The sequence below is a fragment of the Macaca fascicularis genome, chromosome 17 (genome assembly GCF_037993035.2).
Source record: "Macaca fascicularis isolate 582-1 chromosome 17, T2T-MFA8v1.1".
Lineage (NCBI taxonomy): Eukaryota > Metazoa > Chordata > Mammalia > Primates > Cercopithecidae > Macaca > Macaca fascicularis.
Window position 1 is genome coordinate 7,323,577 of NC_088391.1, and position 24,731 is coordinate 7,348,307.

A 24,731-nucleotide genomic window follows, 5' to 3' on the forward strand; every position below is an offset into this window, starting at 1 on the left:
GTACGGTCCAGCCACCTCCCCTCAGGCATGGCCTGTGGCACTCCTCCCCACTTCTACCCAGCCTGGGATCTCCTGCCCTAGCCTAGGGAGGAAGGATAACCCATTCTCACCACATCCCAACTTCTCTGAAAGGCCTTTTGTATTCCCCAAATCTCCTCTCCATTGTAAATATGCAACAAGCATGATTCTGACTATCACAATTTATCTATAAACAGAATCTGCTAGAAGCTTTTAAGGGCCCAGGCTTCAGCAGCACCAAGCTGAGACACTCTGGTTGCCTCTGCTTTCTGTGGGTTCCTCTTTGGAGCTGGCTGAGCCTGGGCTTTGTCCCGGAATCATGCTTGTCTTTCCTGAGGCAGTGAAGACAGATGGAAATGATAATGGGATGAAGTCTCAAAGTGGCTCAAGGGGCATTCTGTTTCAAATAGGTAAAGAACTCTTTGTCACCATTGGAACACTTTTAAACATCCTGCAGAGAAACACACACATACACAAAATGGAAGGAAATGTTGAAATGAATGAGAACTGAATCGCAAGATCACTTAGCAGTAGTTCCAGTTGTCAAATCAGCCATTGCACCCAAGATTTTCCTTGACAAAATTATCTTCCTCTTTTTCACTCCCAGTTGTTGCTTTTATCATTTATTGTTAATTGTTAAGACAAGCTGGATGACAGGTTCTATCTTTTCCCATTTATCACCCACAGAAAGCTGCATTTTATAGTGTCATTTTGGAGGTTTACCTGAGAATAACACCAAGTTAGGACGACTCTTCAAATTAATCTTGCCATAAAGATACCATGTATCCTTAGTGATTAAAACAAATAAATCTTTACAGTCTCATCTATTCATGCCTTTTTAAAATTTTTTATTTGTTATTATTATTATTATTATTATTTGAGACACGGTCTACTCTGTCACCCAGGCTGAAATGCAGTGGCACAATCATAGCTCACTATAACCTCAAACTCCTGGCCTCAAATTATCCTTCTGCCTCAGCCTCCCGAAGTGTTAGGATTACAGGCATGAGCCACCACATCTGGCCAAAAAGAATTTTTTTTTAATATACATTTTTTCAGATCAGTTTTAGGTTCACAGCAAAATTGAGCAGAAAATACAGAGTTCCCACGTGCTGCCTGCCCTCACACATGCACAGCCTCCCCCACTAGCAGCATCCTGCATGGGGGGGGCGGCGGGGGGGGGCACATGTGTTGCAATTGACGAGCCTACATTTGCATGTGATTATCACTCGAAGTCCACAGTTGACATTATAATTCAGTCTTGGCATTGTACATTCTATGGGTTTTGACAAACGTGTGATGACTTGTATTTTCTATTATAGAATCCTACAGAATTGTTTCATTGCCTTAAAAATCTTTTGTGTTCTGCCTATTCATCCCTTCCTCTTCCTGTAACTCCTGGCAACTACTAATCTTTTTACTGTTTCCATAGTTTTCCCTTTTCCAGAACATCATATAGTTGGAATCATACAGTATGTAGCCTTTTCAGATTGGCTTCTACTAATATGCATTTAAGGTTCCTTGATGTCTTTTTGTGGCTTGATAGTTCATTTATTTTGATTGCTGAATATTTTATTATCTGAATATACCACAGTTTGCTTATTCATCCACTGACTGAAGGAAATTTTGGTTGCTTCCAGGTTTTGGAAATTATAAATAAAGCTGCTGCTGTAAATATCTGCACATAGTTTTTTGGTTTTGTTTGTTTGTTTTGAGACAGAGTCTTGCTGTATCGCCCAGTCTGGAGTGCAGTGGTGCCATCTCGGCTCACTGCAACCTCTGCCTCCCAGGTTCATGTGATTTTCGTGCCTCAGCCTTCCTTCCAAGTAGCTGGGATCACAGGCACACACTACCACGCCCAGTTAATTTTTTTTTTTTTTTTTTGGTAGAGACAGTCTTGCTCTGTCGCCCAAGCTGGAGTGCAGTGGCGCGATCTCAGCTCACTGCAACCTCTGCCTTCCTGATTCAAGCAATTCTCCTGCCTCAGCCTCCTGAGTAGCTGGGACTACAGGTGCACACCACCAAGCCTGGCTAATTTCTTTTGTATTTTAGTAGAGACGGGGTTTCACAGTGTTGCCCAGGCTAGTCTTGAACTCCTGAGCTCAGGCAATCTGCCCACCTCAGCCTCCCAAAGTGCTAGGATTACAGGAATGAACCACTGTGCCTGATCTTAATTTTTGTATTTTTAGTAGAGACAGAGTTTCGCCATGTTGGCCAGGCTGGTCTCAAACTCCTGGACTCAAGTGATCCGCCTGCCTCGGTTTCCCAAAGTGCTGGGATTACAGGCATGAGCCACTGCGCCTGTCCCCGTTTGTCTTCTTATTGTTGAGTTTTAAACTTTCTTTGTATATTTTGGATGCCAATCCTTAATCAGAAATGTGTTTTTTAGTTATTTTCTCTCAGTCTGTGGCTTGTCTTCTCATTCTTTTGATGTTGTCTTTCACAGAGCAGAACTTTTTAATTTTAACGAAGTTGGGCTTATCAAGTATTTCCTTCATAGGTTTTGCCTTTGGTGTTACATCTAAAAAGTCATTGCCAAACCCAAGTCATCTAGATTTTCTTCTATATTATCTCCTAGGATTTCATAGCTTTGCACTTTACATTTTGGGTCTATGATCTATTTTGAGTTAGTTTTTGTGAATGGCTTAAGGTCTGTGTCTAGATTCATTTTTCTGCATGTGGATGTCCAGTTGTTCCAGCACTGTTTGTTGAAAAGACTATCTTTGCTCTGTTGTCTTTCCTTTATTTCTTTGTCAAAGATCATTTCACTGTATTTATGTGAATGTATTTCTAGGCTCTCTATTCTGTTCCATTGATCTATGCCTGTTCTTCGCCCAATACCACACTCTCCTGATTACTGTAGCTTTATTAAATCTTGAAGTCAAGTAGTGGCAGACCTCTGAATTTGTTCTTCTCCTTCAATATCATGTTGGCTATTCTGGGGCTTTTGCGTCTCCATATAAACTTAGAATCAGTTTGTTAATATTTATAAAATAACTCTCTGGAATTTTGACTGTTATTGCACTGAATGTAATAAGTATGCATTTTTGTTGAGTCTTTACCTAGTGATGGAATTTCTGGATTGCAGAGTATGCATATGTTCAGCTTCGATTCAGTTTATATTCAGTTTTTCAGAATGGTTTTGCAAATGTACACCCTGCCGGAAGTATTGTGAGTATTCTTGTAGTTCTGCATCCTCACAATATTTGGTGTTTTTCCTTTTGACTGTTTTGGCATAATATGAGCGTTGTAGTTTGCATTTCCTTGGTGACTAATAAAGTTGAGCAATTATTCATATATATGTATATGTGTGTATATATATCTGTATGCATATATGTATATACATATATATACATATACTTTAAGGTTGGGTCTCCCTCTGTCACCCATGGTGGTATCATGGCATACTGCAGCCTTGACCTCCTGGGCTCAAGGGATCCTCCCACCTCAGCCTCCCAGGTAGCTGGGACCACAGGTGCATGCCACCATGCCTGGCTAATTAAAAAAAATTTTTTTTGTAGAAACTGAATAGTTCTCCCTATGTTGCCCAGGGTGATCTCGGACTCCTGGCCTCAAGCAGTCCTCCCACCTTAGCCTCCCAAAATGTTGGGATTACAGGTGTGAGCCACCACATCTGGCCAAAGTTGAACAATTGTTACTTTTTATTTTTTTTCTGGAGACATGGTCTCACTCTGTCATCCAGGCTACAGTGCAGTGGTGTGATCATGGCTCACTGCAGTCTTGACCTCCTGGGCTGAAGCGATCCTCCCACCTCAGCCTTCCAAGTAGCTGGGAATACAGGCACATGCCACCATGCTGGGCTACTTTTGTTCATATTTTTTTGTACAGATAGTGTCTTGATATGTTGCCCACGTTAATTTTTTTATGTTTATTGGCCATTTGGATGTCCTCTTTTGTGAAGTTTCTGTTCAAGTCTTTTGTTATCTTTTTCTAGAATATTCTTTTTCTTATCAATTTGGAGTTCCTTTTAGATTCAGAACATAAATATTTGTTGATCATATGTTGCAAAATCTTCTTCCAATATGTAGGTTCTCTTTTTACTCTGTTAATAGTGCCTTTTGGCGAACATAATTATTTATTTCAATGTAGTCTAATTCATTATTTTTCTTTATTATTAGTGGGTTTTTTTGTTCTCTGTTTAAGAAATCTTTGCCTCCTTCAAGATCATGAAGAGGCTTCCCTCTAAGAGCTTTATTGCATTGCCTTTCACAGTTAGATCTGTTATCCAGTTGGATTTTTTAAATCTAGTGTGAAATAGGAGACAGCATGCCTTTTCCATATGACTTAGCATCTTTTTTAAAATTTTTTTTTTTATGACAGAGTCTTACTCTGTCACCCAGGCTGGGGTGCAGTGGCATGATCTCAGCTCACTGCAACCTTCACCTCCCGGGTTCAAGTGATTCTCCTGCCTCAACCTCCCAAGTAGCTGGGATTATAGGCGCACACCAGCATGCACACCTGGCTAATTTTTTATATTTTTACTAGAGACGGGCTTTCACTATGTTGGACAGGCTGGTCTTGAACTCCTGACCTCAGATGATCCACCCACCTCGGCCTCCGAAAGTGCTGGGATTACAGGCGTGAGCCACCACGCCTAGTTGATTTAGCATCATTTGACTGAAAAGGGCTTCCTTATCATAGCTTCTTAATAGATCTTTATATTTGAAAATGTTCCTTTTTTCAAGATTGTCTGAATATGTTTTTGACAAGAATATAAATTAACTGAGCTGCTCCTTAATGTCAGGTGGTTCTTCAGTTGATCATTTGACTTTGTCAAAGGTCCTCAATGTTTAATTAATTTTCAGAGTACCTAGTTAGATCTGAGAACACACCCCTAGTCTAAAATATTTCTTTTCCCTTTAATGATATCTACGTCCAAATGACACACATGGCTAGCTCTGGAGATGAAGTGTGCTTTAGAGCTACTATATTTTATTATGATAAATTAATGCAGTAGGAGTTTACATAATTGTCGCTGCTGTTATTAGCAACTAGTGATAAATGGGGTGACAGATTTCATGGTCAGATTGCCCTCACATTGAGACACTAAAATATTTTTATCAATGTTAATAGACACTTTTCTCACTCACAGGGTATAAGAGGCTGTACTAGAGAGAAAAACATTGAATGTTTGGTTAACTACAGTCCCAATCTATTATGAACCTGCAATTCTGGTGAGGAAATAAGATGGACACATTGATAAACAGAAATCAATAAATCAATCAATTTTTTAATGCAAATTTATCTAGAACAAGAAACCTGAACTTCGTCATAGCTACTCAGCATAGAACCCTTGTGATTTTTTTAAATGTTTGTTCCTTCCGCATATGTATATGCCCAGGATAGGATGTTCAAAGTGTGGTTGTAGAGTGGTTACTTGATGTTTAATGTTTCTTGCATACATTCACATCTAACACATTCTACCACACCAAGAAGCACCAAGACACCAATACAGAATATTCATGCTGAAAGTAGTGAGACACCATTGGGGCAGGGAATCATTGTCTGAGATCATTTCATGCATCATGTTGACAAAGAGAATGGACATCAGAGGATAGTGGCCAGTCTACAAAAAGAACCTAGACATCATATTAAACAAGAAATGATACAAGGAATTGAGAATGGTCAACTTTGAAAAAAGAACCTGTGGTGAGGGTGTTGGGGGCGGGTGATAAGTGGGGCAAAGGGGACTTGCAAATGCTCTGCAGGCACTGGTGGGGATGATGGGGAAGGGGAGCTAGGTTTCTTGTTTGTCTCTCCAGAATGCAGAACAGCAATTCGTGGGTGAGAGTTACAGGGAATGAGTTTCAGCTCAAGAGAAAGAACTTTGAAAGTAACAATGGCCCGTGGAATGGGTGTTCTCACGAAGCAGTGGGTTCCTCCACACTAGCTGTGCTCACACATCTGGCCATCCACCTGCCAGAGGGCATCATAGTAGATGGGCATCTAGTTATATGCCCTTTAAAGTCTTTTCTGCCTCCAAAAGTTATTGACTGATTGATTGATTAACCACAGAAGATGTCCCAAAGAAGGGTAACTTAGACTTAGAATGAAATAAACCCCAGGATTTAGTACAGTGGAGAGGGGCAGAGCCAGCCTTCAGTCGAAGAACAGTGTTGGGACGTGATGGAGGAGATGTGTTAGGGGCAACGACTGGAAGACAGAACAAATGTTTATGCCCAGAGCAAAATTCTATTGTCAAAAATGGGGCTTTGTATGATGATGGATGTGTTCGCTTATCCATTCACTCCATAAATATTACTTTTCTGGTATATTTATATAATGGAGTACTATACAATAGTCAAAAATAAATTAAGGCACAGTGGGTTATGCCTGTAATCCCAACACTCTGGGAGGCCAAGGCAGGAGGATCGTTTGAAAGCAACGTAGGCAACATAGTGAGACCACATCTCTACAAAAAATTTAAAAAAATAAAAAAATAGACCGACATGGTGGTGTGTGCCAATAGCCCCAGCTACTTGGGAGCCTGGGGTGGGAGGATTGCTTGAGTCCAGGAGTTTGAGGCTGCAGTAAGCTATGACTGCATCACTGCATGCCAGCCTGTGCAACAGAGTGAGACACTGTCTCAAAAAAATGTAAATATATAAAAATCAATAAACTACAGTTGCTTGTATCGACATGAATGTATCTCAAAGGGATAATGTTGAATGAAAAAAGTAATATAGAAATATAGAGCAGTGTTTGATTCTAGTAGTATAAAGTAGAAAAAAATAAGCAAAATTGAACAACATGTTGTGTAGAAATGCATGCAATTATGAAATACTCTTCAAAAAACACAAAAAATGATTGATGTAAGATTCAGTATGCAGGTACCTTGGAGGAGGACAGGCCTGTGCTCAGAGGAGAACACACATGGGCTTCTAAGATGCTGGTAAAGTCCGTTTCTTAAGCTGGTTGGTGAATACACACGTGCTTATTTTATTACCCTGCAATCTACATATATACACTTCATGCAGTCTTTTGAATGTAGGACATGGTCATGGTAATAAAAAGAAAAACAGAGAACAGATGAGCATTTAAATTGAAAGAGCACACCAAGTCTTAAGCCAAAGAGATATAAGTACGCAGCAGAGTACAATAGCAGAACATCAAAAGCATAGAGAAAATCTTCAACACCGCCAGAAAGATAGGAATCTAAAAACCAATAATACTGGGCTGGGCGCGGTAGCTCATGCCTGTAATCCCAGCACTTTGGGAGCCCGAGGCCAGTGGATCACCTGAGGTCAGGAGTTTGAGACCAGCCTGACCAACATGGTGAAACCCCGTCTCTGCTAAAAATACAAAATTAGCTGGGCATGGTGGTGCATACCTGTTATCCCAGCTACTCCGGAGGCTGAGGCAGGAGAATCGCTTGAACCCAGGAGGTGGCGGTTGTGGTGAGCCGAAATCGCACCATTGCACTCCAGCTTGGGCAACAAGAGCGAAACTTCATCTCAAAACAAACAAACAAAAACCAATAATACTTCAACTTACAGCAGACTTCCCTGCAATAATAGATGCCTTCAGTGACCTAAATGGTATCTTCAAACTGCTGAGAGAAAATAACCACAAACCAGAATTCCTTACCTGTGAATTCTCCCTAAGGTATAAGGTGTAAGAAAAATATCTTTAAACATAGACACCAAGAGAGGTCACCCCTCACAAAACCTCACCGGAAGAACTACTGAAGGAGGTTTTTTTAGTAAGAAGAAAATTGAACCCAGGAGGAATGAGTGGGAATCCAAAAACTAGAGACAGCAAAGAAACTGGTTGACTTGTTGGAAACGCGACATTAATATTAGCTGTAAAATACACACAAAAGACTATTGGGGGGTTTTAATGATAAGGTGCAATTAAATAACAAACGGCAATAGCATGACATGGGGCTCAGGATTAAAGGACTCTGAGATTTTCATCTTGAACTCTAGGAGAAGCAATACATTAACCCTGGACTTTTGTAAGGTACACGTGGCAAAAACTTTTAATGGTAACCTCTAAAATAACGGAAACAATGTACAATTTAAAAGTAAGAGAAGAAAATAAAAGAATAAAGAAAACATATTAGTCCAATAGTAGACAGGAAATGAGAGAAAAGAAGCATGAAGATGCATGGTAAATAGAAAAGTAAAAATTACCTGATAGACCTAAGGCCACCTATATGAGCCATCCCAAGAAATGTGGATAGAGTTAAACCATATATCGAGTTATATATTAGTAAAAACACTCCAATTGGAATAAGAGGTTAACAATAAAATCCAGCTCTCTGCTATTTTCAAAAAAAACAGAAAGATCAAATAGGAAAGATCGGAAAAAGCAGAAATGTAAAAGAAAGTAGATACAGCAGGGATTATGCAGAGGAGGAAATGTCTCAGGCTGCTGGCCTGGGTGGAGGGGACAGGCAAGGAAGGCCTAACTGAGCATATGACAGGAGATTTGAGATGGAAAGACAAGGGTGAGCCAGTCATGTGCAGTTCTCTCTTTTTTTTTTTTTTTGTTTGTTTTTTGAGACAGCCTTACTCTATCACCCAGGCTGGAGTGCAGTGGCACAGTCTCAGCTTACTGCAATCTCTGCTTCTCAAGCTCAAGCCATCCTCCCACCTTAGCCTCCCGAATAGCTGGGACTACAGGTGCGTGCCACCACACTCAACTAATTTCTGTATTTTTTTTGTAGAGATGGGGTTTCACCATGTTGCCCAGGCTGGTCTCAAACTCCTGGGCTCAAGTGATCTGCCTACCTTGGCCTTCCAAAGTGCTGGGATTACAGGCAGTTAGTGAACTGTTGAAGCAGCGGTACGAGAAATTGATCATGAAGGGTCTTGAAAGCCACAGAAGGATACTGCATTTTATTTTCAGTGCGATGAGAGTTCTTAGCAAGCCAGTCACATGATCTGTCTTTATTTATTTTTATTTTTGAGATAAGGTTTGGCTCTGCCACCCAGGCTGGAGGGCAGTGGTGCTATCGCAGCTCATATTGCAGCTTTGTTCTCCCAGGCTCAAGCAAACTTCCCACCTCAGTCTCCCAAGTAGCTGGACTATAGGTGTGTGCCATCACACCCAGCTAGGTTTAAAAAAAATTTTTTTTGTAGAGATGTAGAGAGGTCTTGCTATGTTGCCCAGGTTGGTCTTGAACTCCTGAGCTCAAACGACCCTCCTGTGTCAGCCTCTCAAAGGGCTAGGATTACAGGCATGAGCCACCAGATCTGTCTTTAAAAAGACCATTCCGGCTTCTGTGTGCAGAATGCATCACAGAGAGTTATTGGGAAGCAAGAGGGAAGCAGAAAAGCTACTTGGTGGTCAGTACAGTTACTCTAGTGAGAGAAGAGTATGGCTCGTCCTAGGGAAGTTGTAGTAGACACACAGAGACATGACCTGGTTGGAAATATGACTTGGTAGTTGAGTCAATAGGATTTGTTGATTTACTGGATACAGAGTCCACAAAACGGAGGAATCAAGACTGAGTCTCACCTTAGGGGCTTAAGCATCTAGGTAGGTATTAGTGTCCTTCACTGAGATGGGGGTGACTGAGGAGCTGCAGATTAGGTGGGCAGCGGGAGGTGGTTTGCAAATCAACAACTCTGTTTAGATTTGAGATGACTATTGACTAAAAAAGAATTATCAAGTAGGTAATTAGATGTTCGGTGTGGAGGTTAGTGCAGATTTCCGGGCTGGAGATATAAATTTGAGAGTTATCATGATATAGATTGGATAAGTTCACCCAAGATACGGACTGGATAAGCTCACCCAAAGATTGAGTATAGATAAAAAAAAGTTTAGGGTGGAAGTTAGAGTTGCTTGAGTTAGCAAACAAAAATAGAAGACACTCAGTTGAATTTGAACTTCAGATAAACAATAAATGTTTTTTAGAATGAGTATGTTCCATGCAATATTTGGGACATGTTTATACTTAAAAAAAATTGTGTTGTTTATCTGAAATTCAGGTTTAGTTGGGCATCCTGTAATTTATTTGGCAACCCTACCTGAGGCACTCCTATGTTTAGATGACGAGTAGGGACGGATGAGAAGCGAAGGAAATGCTAAGTGCGGCTGTGTACCAAATTTCCCCAGAATGTGGTGCCGTAAAACAGCCATTAATTATGCCCACAGATTCTGTAGGTCAGGAATTTGGACAGGGATTCATGGGCACGGCTTGCCCCTGCTCCGGGGCCTCAGCTGGAAGACTCGACTCAAGGGCTGGGGACTGGAATCCTCTAAAGATTCATTGACTCATGGAACTCATTGATCCACTGACATGTCTGGCGGTGGATGCTGGCTGTTCACTGACATGTCTGGCGGTGGATGCTGGCTGTTCACTGACATGTCTGGCGGTGGATGCTGGCTGTTCACTGACATGTCTGGTGGTTGATGCTGACTGTTCACTGGCTGTTTAGCCAGGGTCATCTGCTGAAGTCCCTCCATGTGGCCTCTCTACATGGCCTGGGCTTCCGCCCAACATGGTGGTTGGATTCTAAGGGCTGGTAAGCAGAGGGAAAAGGGGAAGAGAAAGGAGGAGAAAGAGAGGGAGGAAGAGAAGGAAAAGGGAGAGAATGAGTGAACCAGGTGGAAACTATATCTTTCTTACGACTAGCCTCCAAAACCCATAGCATTATTTCTGCCGTGCTCTATTAGTCAGAGCAGCCACAAGCCCAACCAAGTTTAAGGGGAGAGGAAATCATTACATCCTTGATAGGAAGCAGTAAACTTCCGTAAGAGCATATAAGACCATACACATGGCTGTGGTCATTGTTGGACAATACAAGCTGCCTCAGGAGAGGTTAGTGAAATAGGACAAAAATCAGGAGAAAGAAAGCTAAGAGAAGACCTTGTTTCAAGGAGGAGGGAATGGTGAGCCAAGTGGAAGGAGGCTGGTGTGGAAATGCACCCAGGGTGCTCAGTGCAGAGTGCGGGGCTGAGAGCGGGAGGCTGGGAGAGGGTGACTGTGGATGGGGTGCATATGTGTGCTAGACTTGACAAGAGAAAGAGAAGTCTCGTGATGGAGGAATTCAGTGGTAAGACTGAAGAACATGTAAGGCAGTGCGTGGGGAGAACCAAACCTGGCATGGTAAATGGGTGAACTGCGCATGGGCAGGTGACCGGGAAGGAGAAGGAGTGAGGAAGAATAGAAAATGTGAGTGCATATCTTATTGAGGAGCTAGTTTAATCTCTTTTAAATACACTTTATGGAGACTTAAGGTAATTTTCCTAATTTGCAAAAATGAATAAAATTAATATTTTATGGTACTGAGGAAAAGGTGCTCTGCATGTTCCATAAATTTTCCATTAAAAAAAAAGTTCCCAAGCCTATCAAATAATGCTACCCAGCATGTTTTTCTTTTCACAGTCCTTGAGAAGTAATTTTCAATGCTTCTGTGTTGATCATTTTTTGCTGAGTGAGTAATTGACCCACACATGCAGCTGCAGCCTTTGTATTCAAGGTTTGTTCTGAGGAATACAGTTTAAAGAAGGGAGCCAAGATCTGTGAACCCTGCCTTGATGTGCAGAGTGGGGACCAGGTGCCAGTGCCCCATGGCTGGGCTGTGGGATGGGAATGTGGTCCCTCAGGTCACCACAGCAACCAGCATGCACACCTCCATACACTCGTGGTGTGATATCAGCACACTTCAGGGAAGCTGAACTGTGCCAGCCTGGAGTCTAACAGACAGCTTCCCTTCTAGGATACACTCTATGCTTGATAAAATGCAGCACCTACTATTTCTAACCCACATGTGGGTTTTCAGGGTAAGCAGAAACGCTACCAGGAAATGTCTTGATGGGGTCTCTCTCCTCCCTGAGCGCCAGCCTATTGGAAAATATTTCTAATCTATCAAACATGGTTTTGAAATGAAAAAAAAACAAGAATCTGCTAGTTAATTTTTTTTTCAGTGACTTCACCCGATAAGCAAGTGGAAAACGGGTTGCATTGTGCACATGCAGACCAGGTCACAGGAGATAAAGGGCCTTATCTCACATGACGGACAATTCAGGAGACTTTATCGCTCCAATCTCCTGACGCCACCTCACTTGATCCATTTCAACAAGGAAATTTTAATGGAGAACCTCCTCTGGGTCTTGATTTATGCTCTGAATCACAGCAGCGTTAGGAAGAAAACAATTATTCACTTGTCAAAACTTTATAGGCCAGGTCCTGTGCAGGGGACTGGGGATACAGAGGTGCTTAGCCATGGCCTCTGCCCTTGATCACTTACTGTGTGGAGGACGCAGGCAGAAGCAGGCAGGGGTGCCAGGAGTCAGGACTGGGTGGGGCATCCCAACCAAACTCTGTTCTGGCTTTGAAGGAAAAATAGGAAAAACGGAAGCAATTTAAATAATCTAGTAGGTGATTGTATTAGTCCATTTTTGTACTGCTATGAAAAAATACCCGAGATGGGGTAATTTATAAAGAAAAAGAGGTCTAATGGACTCACAGTTCCACATGGCTGGGGAGGCCTCACAATCCTGGCAGAAGGCGAAGGAGGAGCAAAGGCATGTATTACGTAGCAGCAGGCAAGAGAGCGTGTGCAGGGGACTGCCCTTTATAAAACCATCAGGTCTTGTGAGACTTACTCACTATCATGAGAACAGCATGGGGAAAACCTGCCCCCATAATTCAATTACCTCCCACCGGGTCCTCCCACGACACATGGGGATTATGAGACCTACAATTCAAGATGAGATTTGGGTGGGGACACAGCCAAACTATATCAGTGATGAAGGCCCAGACAGGGTGAGAAGCTGAGATACTGAGGGATGACTATATATCTGAAGAACTTCAATTTTTCAACGCTCTCTTTTTCATGAGGTCTTTTTAACGAGTCCCAAGGAAAGGCCAGTCACAGTTTGAAACTATCTCCAAAATCATGTCATCAACTCTGGGACACAGGAATGAGGAGGAAGAGGAATTCCCGCCAGGTGGCCCTCTGCTCAGTGGTGATTCAGAGATTAATTTTATGATCTTCTCGTTGACATCAATTAATGGAACAGCTGGCTGAGGGCTTCTGTTTTTCTTTACTGAGTTATCACCTGACCCAAGAAACCCAACAGCGAATTCTTAGGGACAGAGGAAGAACTCAGCATGTGCGTGTATGTGTGTGTGTGTGTGTGTATATGTGTGTGTGTGTGTATGTGTTCACAAAAAATATGCATGTCCAAGAGGTCCACTGGCCCACAGGAGACACCAGCAGGAGTGTGACTGCTGTCTGTTGGGTGCTGTGAATCTACGTGTTTTTTGATAGTTCTAACATGTTACTCAATTCCTGGTTGTCTCTTTGGGAATATAGGAAAGTCTAGATCTAATTATATTATATATTAATATACATCACTAACTTAGCAGCTTTGAAGGCAAAAAGATCAACCAGACAGAGATCCTGCTCCTGAGTTTACAGAGTAAAGCAGTGTTTCTCAACATTGGTTACCCATCGAAATCACCCAGGGAACTTCAAACAATGCTGATGCCAGTCTCACCCACAGAGATCCTGAGTGAAATTGGTCCAGGATATGGCCTCGGGCATTGAGATTTGAAACTTCTTGGTTGATTCTAATGTGCATGCAAAGTTGAGAACAATTGCAGTAAAGGAAAGACAAAGTCCTCAGAAGTCTGTAAGCTAAAGAGTAGTAATGGCTGGGCACGGTGGCTCATGCCTGTATTCCCAGCACTCTTGGAGGCCGAGGCAGGAGGATCACCTGAAGTCAGGAGTTCGAGACCAGCCTGGCCAACATGGTAAAACCCCATCTCTACTAAAAATACAAAAATTACTGGGGTATGGTGGCATGTGCCTATAATCCCAGCTACACGGGAGGCTGAGGCATGAGAATCGCTCAAACCCAGGAGGTGGAGGTCACGCCACTGCACTCCAGCCTGGGCATCAGAGTGAGATTCTGTTTCAAAAAAAAAAAAAAGAGTAATAACAATTTTCAGTCTCTAGGAGTGATAATACCACTATATAAATAGTGGAAGTATAACACGTAAACATTGTGGAACTGTAATACAATTTGAAGTTGCTGTTTTCTCTTGCGTGCATATGCATGTATGTATGTATACATATATACACACATATATTACATAAGTAATACGTTCTTCTTGTAATGGATCCAATGATATAGAAATGTTCCTGTTCCCACAGATTGCTCAATGTGCAATTCCCCAGTCCCCTTTCTATGCATTTTAAGCGCATTTATATATATATGTATCTAGTCACATACCAACAAAACTGAGATCAGGTTATCTACTCTGATTTTTAAAATGTTGGCTGGGCGCAGTGGCTCATGCCTGTAATCCCAGCACTTTGGGAGGCTAAGGCGGGCGGATCACGAGGTCAGGAGATTGAGATCATCCTGGCTAACACGGTGAAACCCCGTCTCTACTAAAAACACAAAAACAAAATTAGCTGGGCATGGTGGTGGGCTCCTGTAGTCCCAGCTACTTGGGAGGCTGAGGCGGGAGAATGGCATGAACCCGGGAGACAGAGCTTGCAGTGAGCCGAGATTGCACCACTGCACTCCAGCCTGGGCGACAGAGCAAGACTCTCTCAAAAAAAAAAAAAAAAGTTTAACAACTTTCACACCTACACTTTTTAATGGCTATTTAGTGTCATTGGCTATTTGGTATAGTTAACACTCTGCTTTACTAAGCCACTCTCCAATGACTTAGTAAACTTAGCTCTTTCTAGTTACTTGTGTTTCAATTGCTATAAAAACTCTTTATAGCAGCAACAAAACAACACAAATAGTTAAACAAGTAACTCTAAAACAAGAGCTCAGAATTTCCTTAAGATTTAGGGGCTGAGTGAGATCACTCACACCTGTAATCTCAGCACTTTAGGAGACCGAGGTGGGAGGATTCCTCGAGGCCAGGAGCGTGGCCAACATGGCAAGACACTGTCTCTACAAAAAATTTAAAAAATATTAACCAGGCATAGTGCATGCACCTTTGGTCCCAGCTACTGGGGAGGCTGAGGCAAGAGGATCACCCGAACCCAGGAGGCGGAGGTTGCAGTGAGCCATGACCGTGCCACTGCACTTGAGCCTGGGTGACAGACAGATCTTGTCTCAAAAAAAAAAAAAAAAAGTGAATAACAGCCTGTGATTGAAACCCAGAAACCTTTCATTTTTAATCCTGGAACCACTTCTGGCTTAATCAAATGCTCAGGCTTTAGGGCAAAGAAAAAAAAAGGGAGAAATGTTGCTCTGGAAAATAAGTATGGTTTCTAGTAGAAACTCTGAAAGGAACATAAGCGTGGACATTTTTGAGTAGGAGGAAAAGAATAAGGAGCAATACATTCAACTGAAAAGAAAAGAAACCAGAAAGGGCGAGGTAGTAAGGAGACTCTGCAACAATAAAATCCAGATTTCCTATTTTATTTCATTTTGAGATGAGGGTGATTACGCATATACAAGTAAATCACTTGAGATGACTAAGCTGAAGGTGGGGTAGGAGGCGACAATTGTCTCTCCACCGTCACTGGCATGAGCAAGTGAAGTTAAGTGGGAATAAAATCAGGAGATGCAATTTCATGAAATCACCAGTGCTATTGTGGAAAGTGGCAGCTGCCTCTGAGGACGGCTTGCCTGGCAGTGAAATCAGCAGGTAGATTTTCCAGGCCGGAATGCAATTGTTTAAGCGGTATATTAGATGTCTATTTCATCTGAAATAATAATCATCCGGTGCCCTGTTACGCGCCGTAGCGGCTGCTTCTCTCCTGGCGTGGATGGGATTGGTGTAGAACCTGATGTGATGCTGACTTACCCCAGAGTTAACAGCAGACACCCACAGCAGATGTTATGATTCAACAGGTCATGAGGCAAGCTCTCTGATGCTGGAGCCTGGATGATCGCCCCGAGACTTGCTGGTCAGAGTTTAATTCGATCATTTGTCAGTGTTATGACACTGGATATACTTGTTCCCACAAAACCTTAGCTGTTTGGGGTTTAGTAGTGGATTCATTTCAAAATTGTTCGAGAATTTTTTTTTTTTTAAGAAATAGATGAGAATATGCCTGTTTAGGCAGTTTGACTTCCCAAGTATCGTTTCTTATCTCGTAAATAATTACCTCACATCGAATATGACAGATTTGGGGGATATGTCTAGGCATGCGCCCAGCACTCACCAGATGATGTTGCTGGAGCTGGGGGTTCCTGAGGCTTCTGCCAGGCAGTGGTCTGTTCACTCAGGGCTGCATGCTCACAAATGGCTGTAGCCAAAGGCTGCAGGTCCATTCCGCTGGAAATGCTTTCAGTAATCAGCAGGAAGACAACATTCTGAACCCTCATTTTAGGCAAATTTTAAGTTTCATCTTTTTCTGAACACTTCATAGGACATAGAAAATAAATGCTTTCCCTCCTCCCTTTTAGAAAGTGCACTAGACAGTGGTGGTGAGGTCTAAAGGTAGATAAGAGGGAGAGGAATGGAGAAGCAAAGCACCTGTGTAGGTAAGCCAGCAATGATCTGCCTCAGACATCGCCTTGTTTTATCCCATGTGGTCTGTGGAACTCCCATCCCTCCTTTGCTGGGTGACACTCAGCACAGGGGTTGGAGTGACAGCATGAAGGTGATGGCCCACCGGTGTCAACGGCCTGAGACTGCCTGGTGAAGAGTTGGTGGTGCATTATGACTAAGGCCTCTTATCTTCCCACCCACTGTTCACGGAACCAAGGGTTTCATCAGGATTTGTTATTTCGCTCAAGTCTGGGAATTAACTGTGACTCAGTGTTGAGGGCTAAGGCATAAGAGGGCAACTAGCTAGTTTAACAACAGCCTAGTGGACAATCAGTTATCAATTCTGACTATTCTGAGTCAGGCCACAGCGATCCCTTATTAATTCTGACTGTTCTGAGTCAGGCCAATCCCCAGCCCACCAGCAGCCCAGCATCCACAGTTGCTGACCACGCTGGGGTCCCTGGGCCATGTACCTTCCTGACGTTGCCTGGCAGGTCCAGCACAGGACTTTCTCGCTGGGAGCTCCCCAGTGTTTGGACCCACAGTGAGAGAGCACACAGATATTTAGAAAGTTCCGGTGGTGGGAAGCAGGGTGCAGTCCAGGCAGGGGCGTTTCATCCTGCTCAGCCGGCTGCTGTCCCCACAGGAGGGCAGAACACTTGGTGGGGAGAGCACAGGGCCCACATGTCTGCGTGTGAATGCCATGAGGACAGGCCCGTGTGTGTCCTGCTGACAGGTCCTCAGCACTGAGCGCATGGCAGGTACTCAGTTAATATTGGCTAAATGGACGAAGAGGTCAGAGAGGGACAAGGAAACATTTAAGTCAACAAGATAAACAGGGAGAGTGGAAGATGCTCTCACAAATGAAATACTACCATACAGTGCTGCTCAAAGTTCCCATCGAAATAGCCCTCCTAAGAGAAGGGCGGAGGGCACGCTCAGCCTAGGTGGCCTGGAGTGGAGCCCTCAGGACAATAAGGCACGTTTAGTGATATGCAACTCACATCCGGTTTCCGACAGCCAGCCTCGGGTTTGTGTTGAGGTCCCTGCCGTGGACGACTCCTGACGAGCTCCTTGGCTGCCTTTTGGTAACTCCTACCCCCGCGAGAGTCCCTGAAGCATGTTTAGACCCTTCAAGGTCTAGCCCTGAGGATCACAGCCCTGAGCTAGAGTTGCCTCCGCTGTGTGACTACAACGTCCTTCAAGTCCTCCTTTCCTGTGGAGGTCTTGGGATTGCCTCTTTTTTTTCCTGGAGGAGAGGCTGCCCTCCTGCCCCAGAGGTGTGGCCTGTACCTGGGGCAGTGACAGCGCCCAGCATAACTTAGCAGAGTCCAGCAACAGCACCAGGGATGCCACTTGCGGAAGTTGAGACAACGTGGGAAGAATTTCCTGACAAGCTGGTGGATATTAACGGAGCCTAACAGAAGCTGAAATCCGCTGGCAAACCCCGCACGGTGAGAAGCCCTTTCGCCTGCGCAGACTGCGTGCGGATGAGCTCACTTGGAGTTCGGTGACCTCCGAGTGAGGTCTGAGATCCCACCATTCCACAAGCCCCTTTCAAAATATTATTGTGACCCAGTTTTAAGCCAGTAATTAGACAGTCTTATTTTACAGCCCAGGAATCTAGGCCGTGGCATGGTGGGCCGTTTGCCCACAGTGAACGGAAAGCTAGGCTTTGTCAGCTTTTTGCTATCCTCCGAGGAGCTTCCAAAATTGGCAATGCTCTGGTTTCAGACTTATAATTAGCCTTCAGAAAATGATGACAGATCATCCTGCTATATCGAGGCCAGTCTCTTTTTCCCAGGAACCTGACACAAGGTCCCACTTCAAGCATTCCATGACCCAATTTGTCTTTCTTGGTGACCGGAGTGTGGTGACTGCGGGAGAAGCAGCCTGTGGCTGGCAGCGGCCGAGCTCGAGCTCCTGCCCCTGCCCCTCTCCTAGAGGACGGAGCTCCCCGTAGGGAGCTCCTTTTGGCCGAGGCCCATGGACTCAGCTTCTTGGGGCCACTGAGCCTCAGTTTGCACCCCGAATGCTGACAGTACTCAGAATTGATGTTGTGGGTAGTTACAGGCCCTGGGTGTCTCAAGCCGCTTTAGGGGCTTCTGATTTCTCCTTACGGCTCCGATGCCCTCCCTCAGTTCAAAGTCATTAAGCCCACTTGATTGGCCCTGGAGCTTTTGAGGTAAGCCTTGGGTTGGGAGATATCTCAGGCCCGAGAGCAGTCAAGGCCAGCCCTACTCATCCTGATCCCACTAATCTACTCCCCACAGACCATCACACTCCGCACCCCCACCGCAATACACACCACACATACGCACACACCGCACACTCACACACACCACAGTACACACCACACATACGCACACACAGCACACACTCATGATCCCACTAATCTACTCCCCACAGAACATTACACTCCGCACCCCCACCACAGTACACCCCACACATACGCACACACAGCGCACACACACACCACACACTCAGCCTCCACTCCCCACAGACCATTACACTCCGCACCCCCACCACAGTACACCCCACACATACGCACACACAGCGCACACACACACCACACACTCAGCCTCCACTCCCCACAGACCATTACACTCCGCACCCCCACCACAGTACACCCCACACATACGCACACACAGCGCACACACACACCACACACTCAGCCTCCACACCTCACACCTTGTAAACACACATATACATGCATCACACACCACACACAGTCACACATATACTCACACCCCCACATCCCATACCACATACACAGATACCACATATCACACACACAACACATGCACACTCACACCCACACCACACACACAGCACCCTCCTCATGCCCTCCACATCCCCACACCCCACACACTCATATACCACACATCATACACACATACATTATGCACACCTCACAACTACCCATCCCCATACTCACACACCATACCTCACATACACATACCACACTCACACCTCACACACACAGCACAGCACCTCTACATTCGCAGAGTTGTGTAAGGTCTTTCCAAAACCCATGCACTGCCAGCCTGGCCAACATGGAGAAACCCTGTCCCTACTAAAAATACAAAAATTAGCCAGGCATGGTGGTGGACGCCTGTAATCCCAGCTACTTGGGAGTCTGAGGCAGGAGAATCACTTGAACCTGGGAGGCAGAGGTTGCAGTGAGCCAAGATTGTGCCACTGCATTCCAGCCTGGGCGATAGAGCAAGACTCAGTCTCTAAAAATTAAAAAAAAAAAAAAAGGAAAAAACCAAAACCCATGCAATGCCTCACTTCTGGCGATGGCCAGGGGTCTCCCTCCCCAGTGTCTGTGTGCCATTCAGTGTCCATAAGCAAGACGACACCTTCACTGTGGGTTTTCCGGCTAGAGAAAGGGGTCCAGCTTGGGGACATAGTTTGCTAGTACATCAATCATTAAGAAAGTCATGCGGGCCGGGCGCGGTGGCTCACGCCTGTAATCCCAGCACTTTGGGAGGCCGAGACGGGCGGATCACAAGGTCAGGAGATCGAGACCATCCTGGCTAACACGGTGAAACCCCATCTCTACTAAAAGTACAAAAAAAAAACTAGCCGGGCGAGGTGGCGGGCGCCTGTAGTCCCAGCTACTCGGGAGGCTGAGGTTGGAGAATGGCGTAAACCCAGGAGGCGGAGCTTGTAGTGAGCCGAGTTCGCGCCACTGCACCCCAGCCTGGGTGACAGAGCAAAGACTCCGTCTCAAAAAAAAAAAAAAAAAAAAAGTCATGTATGTTTAAAACATACTGAATTTTATTTTCTTTGGAATTTTTTTTTAATGTTTTACTTAATATTACATTAGGATACAGTATAACACAACCTGGATTTGAATCCTGGCTCGGCCATTTACAAGTCAGCCAGCTAACCTTGGACAAGCAGCTTGATTTCCTCATCTGTGAAATAGGAATGACTATTATTTTTTAAACGCTTTTTTTTTTTTTTTTTTTGAGAAAGGGTCTCGCTCTGTTGCCCAGGCTGGAGTGCAGTGGTGCCATCTCAGCTCATGGCAACCTCTGCCTCTCAGGCTCAGGCGATTGAAATAGAAGAATTCCACGTGTCTCAAAGGTTGTTGTGAAGGTAAGGGCCAGCCGCACAGCGCCCCTAGTGTTCTGTTTGGCACATGGTGGGTGCTCAGTGCACGGTAATGAGGAGATAAGGAATAGCGTTGTTCTCATCTGGCTCTGCCTCTCCCAGTGGCAGGCGCTGTACCCATTCTCAACATTGCCTTGGGCCAGGGCCCCCAACTTCTCCAGCTCCTGGGCAGCTGGTGTATGCCACCGGCTAAAGGATGAATGTATAGCTTTTGGCCGATCACCTCTCCATGAGCGTTCTAGCTCATCTTCTAGCTGAAGCTATCTCCCTATTGGGCACAGTAGCTCACACCTGTAATCCCAGCACTTTGGGAGGCCAAGGCAGACAGATCACTTGAGGCCAGCAGTTCGAAACCAGTCTGGGCAACAAGGTGAAAACCCGTCTCTAGTAAAAATACAAAAATTAGCTGGGCATGGTGGCGCACACCTGTGATCCCAGCTACTCAGAGGCCGAGGCACAAGAATTGCTTGAATCTGGGAGGCAGAGGTTGCAGAGAACTGAGATCTCGCCGCTGCACTCCAGCCTGGGTGACAGAGTGAGACTGCATCCCAAAGGAAAAAAAAGTCTCCTTCTTGGGGCAGTCTGGTTTCTCTGGAGGTTCATTCGCTCCCTGCAGGCACCTCTCACTGGCTTTCTGCCTGCCAGTCTCACCTGCTTCCCTGCATGAACTGCTCTAAGGAAAGGTCAATGTTCTATTTGTTGTCCTGGGTGGTGGTGACTCTGGTGTTGACTTTCTAATACAGAGATGATAGACTTCATAATATTTTTAATAAGTGAAAAACCAAAGTAGCAATATCGAGGGTTGCCTGGAAAAGAGCTGGGCTGAAAAGGAGATGTTAGGAGGCTCCTGCGGGATCCAGGCGAGAAGTGGTGACGGTCTGGACTTGGGCACTGGCAGAGAGAATGGAGAGGTGGGGAGGGCATCCTCACACCCCAAGGTGGCGGAAACTAAGGGCTTTGGCACCTGCTGTTGCACTGAATGCGTACGATGGAACTGTCCAGAACTCCAGTGACCCCTGGGTTTCCTTTAGCAGACTGCATAGTCTGCGGTGGGTGGGGCAGCAGGGGAATGGGATGAAAGGGATGATACCTTTTGTTTAGGATGAGTTGAAGTTGGCGTGCTTGTGGGAACATCCAGGTGGAGTGTCCGGTAGTCAGTCAATACGGGGACTGTAGCTCAGCAGAGTCAGGAGCAGCTGTCTTCAAAAAATGCTCGCCTGCTAAAGATGGCTCCAAGTACAGTCATCCATTGCTTAACGATGGCAATGTGTTCTGAGAAGGGCATTGTTAGGCAATTGCATCATTATGCGCACATCACAGAGTGCTTGTACACAAACTGGATGGCATAGCCTGCTGCACACCTGGGCTATGTGATCTGGCCTATTGCTCCTAGGTTACAATCCTGTACAGCAGGTTACTGTACTGAATCCGGTAGGCAACTGTCACACGAATCACTAGGCAACAGGAATTTTTCAGTTCCGTGGTAATCTTATGGGACCAGCATCCTATATGTGGCCCGCTGTTGACTGAAGCACCGTCATGATTTTTGTTATTTCCTCTTCTACTTGACTGGAGGGGCCAGAATCTCCCCCCCAACCGGGTAATTTTGCAGACTGAGTCACTGGATGGCCTTTCTCCCATGGTCCTTCTTTCTTTACCGAAGCACAGAGTTTAATGATCTTTTCAGGCTCCTTTTCCCTCGGTTATAATGTGGAACTGCTCAGCCTGATACTTGAGAAGCTCATATCCCATTTAAACCTTATTAGAAATCTAATTCCTCCACTAGAAAATGACGGTGCAATAACTTCAGCTTCCTATGCTAAGTGGGGGAAAGAGGCATCAAAAGCCACAAGTAAACGGGAAAGGCAGAGAGAATGAAAGCAAACCTAATATTTATTCCCGGCCCTGGGGCCTCGTTCACGGCTTCAGGGAGGCGCCTCTGCTCTTTGCGCACACCTCCGGGACTCTCCCCTAGTGTCTGCTAGTGGAAAAGACATGCGGGGAGAGAGGCGTCCTCCCATCACCTCCCTGGCCCAGTGGCCAGCCTGTGAGGAAACAGAGACCAGGGAGGTGATAGAGCCTGGCTGGGGTGATGGAGCTGTACAGAGAGCCAGGGCAGGGCTGGGGGTAGCGACAGACGCACCCGGGCGTAATGTGAGGAGCTGCTCCGCCTGCCCTTGCACAACCCTTACAGTCACCTCAAATCTCGGACTCTAGACACTTTTCTTGCTTCAACCACCCCAGACCGCGGTCACAGACTGAGGATAAAATCCCAGGTATCTTGATGCTGGAGTCTGTGTTCTTCTTTGCTGTTCCACACTTTGTGGATTATTTCAAACTCATCTTTCACAACTGGGCTCCAATTTCCCTTCCATGAGGCTGCCCTCCATCTACAGGTTCCAGAGGCCTCTCGCCCCCACCAACCTTTCCCTGGCACTTGGTTCATACTTACCTTTAAGTATTGATCCCGTTAAGGCTTATGTGCCTGTTTCTTCTCCCAACTCTATCCCAGGATAGTCTTTATAACACAGAACTCAGTATATGTCACGCATTTAATAAATACTAGTGAAACAGTGAATGAATGAATGAATGGCCCTGTGATTCGCCGTTCAGAATGCAGAGGTGTGGTCTGGGAACGGTGTGCTGTGGACACAGCTGGTCACAGGGGTCGGGTCCCTGGATGCTTCCTCTCTTTCTACTCTTTCCTCCCCACCCACATGCAGACCTCCTTCCAGTCTGCAGAGCTGGGCCCTTCTCAGGACTCAACTCTAGCTGGGAGGAGTCTTTCCTGAGTGCAGAGTCCCGTGCTCGGTTGCCCTCCCTTTTTCCTTACTCCACTTCGCTGTTCCTTCCAATCCTGGTACCTGGCCCATCATCTGCCTCTCAGGCCGTTTCCATCACAGAGAAGGGATGTCCCCCAACACCTCTCTTCCGGGAGGGCCCCAGGTGGTTCTGAGCACTGCAGGTGCCCAGCAAGGAAACGGGTGAAGCTGACTTACATCATCTACTGCTGTGCCCCATAAACCTCATACTTTACTGCTTTTTCTAAGACTTTCAGATTCAAGGGTGCAACCTGGATGTGCAAGTTTCTTACATGGATGTGTTGCAAAATGCTGGGGTTCAAGCTTCTATTGAGCCCGCCACCCAAATAGTGAACATAGTACCTGAAAGGCAGATTTTCAACCCTTGCCCCCTCCCTCCCTCCTCTCTTTTGGAGTCCCTGGTATCTACTGTTTCCATCTTTATGTTCATGCGTTCTCTTTGTTTAGCTCCTATTTATAAGTGAGAACATGTAGTATTTGATTTTCTGTTTCTGTATTAATTCATTTAGGAAAATGGCCCCCAGCTGTATCCATGCTGTTCCAAAGGACATGATTTCAAGGCTGGGCACCGTGGCTCACGCCTGTAATCCCAGCACTTTGGGAGGCTGAGGCGGGCAGATCACCTGAGCTCAGGAGTTTGAGACCAGCCTGGCCAACGTGGTGAAACCCCATTTCTACTAAAACTACAACAACAACGTAAAAAATTAGATGGGTGTGGTGGCACGTGCCTATAATCCCAGCTACTCAGGAGGTTGAGGCAGGAGAATTGCTTGAACCCAGGAGGTAGAGGTTGCAGTGAGCCGAAATCGTGCCACTATAGTCTCACCTAGGTGACTTCGTCTCAACAAACAAACAAAAGGACACGATTTCATTCTTTTTAATAGCTGTGTAGAATTTCGTAGTGTATATGCACCATGTTACCTTCATCCAATCCACCATTGGTGTGCACCTAGGTTGGTTCCATGTCTTTGCTAATGTGAATAGTTCCACCAGACATCGGCTGTGGCGTGTTTATCACAGCTTTACTGCTTTTGTTTCTATGTATTTATTTAAGGGGCCATGCTAATCTTCTCCGTATCATTCCAATTTTAGTATATGTGCAGCCAAAGCAAGCGCAGCTTTACTGCCTTGGAGCCTACTTTTAGCATCTGTACGTAGACCCGTTTCCCCAAGCGTTCCTTTCCTGAGTCTCTCCTGTGGTCCTGATGAAGAAGTGAACCCTGGGGACAAAGCCTCACCAAGTCCTAAGAAATATTACTACCTGCTTGTTTGGGTCTCATGTTTCTTTAAAAATTAAGACGAAGCATGTCCCTCAG

At 45.1% G+C, this 24,731-nt stretch overlaps 1 protein-coding gene and 1 non-coding gene across 2 annotated transcripts in view; one reads left to right on the forward strand and one right to left on the reverse strand.

The window, feature by feature from the left end:
• Positions 1 to 24,731, forward strand: part of RASL11A (RAS like family 11 member A) — a 92,909-nt gene that overhangs the window by 36,914 nt on the left and 31,264 nt on the right. The gene's annotated exons all lie outside the window — the stretch shown is intronic.
• On the reverse strand, positions 24,429 to 24,531 carry LOC123569955 (U6 spliceosomal RNA). The gene has a single exon (XR_006693825.2). It is a non-coding gene; the product is annotated as a U6 spliceosomal RNA (small nuclear RNA).